Consider the following 2,710-nt stretch of genomic DNA (forward strand, 5'->3'; position numbering starts at 1 on the left):
CCCTGTATAAACCGGACAAATAGTTTGGTCCCGGTGACATCCGGTTTAGACAGGTTATACTGTATGTATTTTTGACTGCTTAATCAAAAGCAATGCTTAAAAAGAACAATTTCACAAGATCAGGTTGTTGATGGAAAAAAAGGTGATTGTTATGTGATTGAGCTTTTTTCTTTTGTAGGAGATTGTCTAACGTCTCGGACAGTCACCTGGTCAGGGTTTTCGAATGCGTGGAGTCTAACTCTAGATGGATGACTTAGCAACGGAAATATTTGGAACTCGGTTGGTTTAGTCATTTCTCGACTTCGAACTGTCACTTCTTTGACAATGCATTTAATTCCAAATACAGACATGAATCTGACACGAGTTTGGCTTTACAGCATCATGATTGGGACGTCAGGCCTGTGCGGTCGGGCTTGATGGACCAATGGACCGCCATGTGTGCTGTTCTGCTCTGTAAATCTTGTGCTGGAGGATTGTTTGTGTCTGGACTTCCATACATTGTGAAAGAATTGACAAAACTAGTTGGGACGTGACTAAATCCTCTTGAGGCTTCATCTATCTTCTTTGCTGGGAAGTCTGTCTATTGTCAAGATGACACAAGTTTGAAAAATCCTGACCTCAGGACGGAAAGATTGCCCCATAAAAAAACAAGGTAAGTGTACGCAGCTTGACACTAAAATAAAACAGCTAGATTTACTTTCCTTTGCAATGAAAGAAAGTTTAACAAAGTTCTACTGGAATCGGGCTGTCTGTCAATCTGCAAGCTGTTTCAAGGAAAAAGCTACACTTCCCAAAGTACTGCATCAATTTGAATTTTGTTTGAAAAGAGTGTATGCTCCACCCCCCTGGGGACAGAGGCGAGGCCCAAGAGGGGTATTGAAATTAATCTTTAAAAAATCCTTATGTTTCTGTACTTTGGAGGGATTTTAACCCATTAAAGGTTAATATATTTAAATCTTGATTATTACATTTTCATTCAATACAGAAGAAGATATCAGAACAAAATTTAATAAAAGAGTTTCCTTGGCCCAGTAGGAGTCTTGTTTAATATCGTTTAGTTGTGATGAAGTTTGGTATGAATTACCTATAATAGTTAATTAATTAGCATACTGTGCTCTGATTGGTCAATTTCCTAATAGAAGTTTTCGCATGATAAGTTGCTTAAATATTGTTTTTTTTTTATTAAAATTAGTATTCTTGTAAATTTATAGAAAGACAGGATCTAAATTTTAATTTGAGCAAAATCCACGCATAATTAGGGCCCCAATCGGAGATGCAGGTGCCCTATAGTAATCATCTGTCCACCTACACTTTCATTTCTGGACATATCAGAATTCAAAAGAATGATTTTCTGAAATTTGACATGGTGATGCACTGAAATATAGATGTACAATAGGGAATTAAAAAAATATAAGGTCAAGGTCCGTTATTAAAAATAGCTAATCTGGAATGTTGGAATATTTGAAAGACTTCTCTTTTTTAAGCTATTGTATGTACATACTTATAATCATGATTTGCTTTGTTTTTATTTCAAATCTCCAAATATGATATACTTTACATTATTGCAAATATGATGACACCTGGAAAAATTTAAGAAGTCTAAGTGTATGCTTATAATATTTCAATAATATAGTAAAAGTAATCAAAATATCACTACCAAAAATTAGAAATATCTTATTTTAATAATTTTGCTCTAATTTTTTTTCCAGTACCTAAACCTTGTAAAAAAAAAACAGAAACAGAAAAAAAGTGATGTTGATCAAAACTGGAAAAATGTGGAGGAGAGGAAAAACCTATGAACTGAATCAAAGTACTGAAAGGATTCAAACTGCAGACTGTGAAAGGGAATTTTATGTGCAGTATCGCACCTGACTGCCTTTAGGAACAATTGACAAAACAGAAAAAAAGTGATGTTGATCAAAACTGAAGGATATGATAGGGCTTCATTTGACTTTGAGGAAGCCCTACAAGACTCAGAAATGTGAAGGAAAGGAGAATCTATGAACTGAATCAAAGTACTGAAAGGATTCAAACTGCAGACTGTGAAAGGGAATTTTATGTGCAGTATCGCACCTGACTGCCTTTAGGAACAATGACAAAACAGAGAAAAAAAGTGATGTTGATGAAACTGAAGGATATGATAGGGCTTCATTTGACTTCGAGGAAGCCCTGCAAGCCTGGAAAAATGTGAAGGAGAGAAGAATCTACAAACTGAATCAAATTACTGAAAGTACAAATTTGTACATGTTTATGTTATGGGTTTTTTCTCTTATATATGTAGCTTGTTCTAGTACTTAGGTTAGGATAAGGCCACTAAGTGAGACAACACTGGCCAGCTGGTCAGAGCAATGGATAAACCTACCTCCCTGACCCATGTGGGAAGGTTGGGGCAGCCGGCTCGCAGCATCTTTTCATTTGTGTTCATTGTAACTTGTATATATATCATTTTCTTTTCTTGAATTTCTGTCTCTGTTTAACATTTTTGGTTGCTCACTCATTTAGGTAAGTTGTAATATTAAAGTCTTGTGTTTATCTTAACATTGTCTTTAAGCTCAGGTAAGTTGTATTATTAAAGTCTTGTGTTTATCTTAACATTGTCTTTAAGCTCAGGTAAGTTGTAATATTAAAGTGTTGTGTTTATCTTAACATTGTCTTTAAGCTCAGGTAAGTTGTAATATCAAGTCTTGTGTTTATCTTAACACTGTCTTTA

At 35.0% G+C, this 2,710-nt stretch overlaps 1 long non-coding RNA gene across 1 annotated transcript in view; it reads left to right on the top strand.

Moving 5' to 3' along the window:
- LOC110451236 overlaps positions 1-1,783 on the top strand; it is an 11,811-nt gene extending 10,028 nt beyond the window's left edge. The window contains exons 9-10 of the long non-coding RNA XR_002463048.1: positions 179-652; positions 1,710-1,783. This is a non-coding gene — a long non-coding RNA (uncharacterized LOC110451236). The remainder of the gene's footprint in view (positions 1-178; positions 653-1,709) is intronic.
- Positions 1,784-2,710: the final 927 nt, after the last annotated feature.

Source organism: Mizuhopecten yessoensis, unplaced genomic scaffold (genome assembly GCF_002113885.1).
Source record: "Mizuhopecten yessoensis strain PY_sf001 unplaced genomic scaffold, ASM211388v2 scaffold5877, whole genome shotgun sequence".
Classification (NCBI taxonomy): Eukaryota; Metazoa; Mollusca; class Bivalvia; order Pectinida; family Pectinidae; genus Mizuhopecten; species Mizuhopecten yessoensis.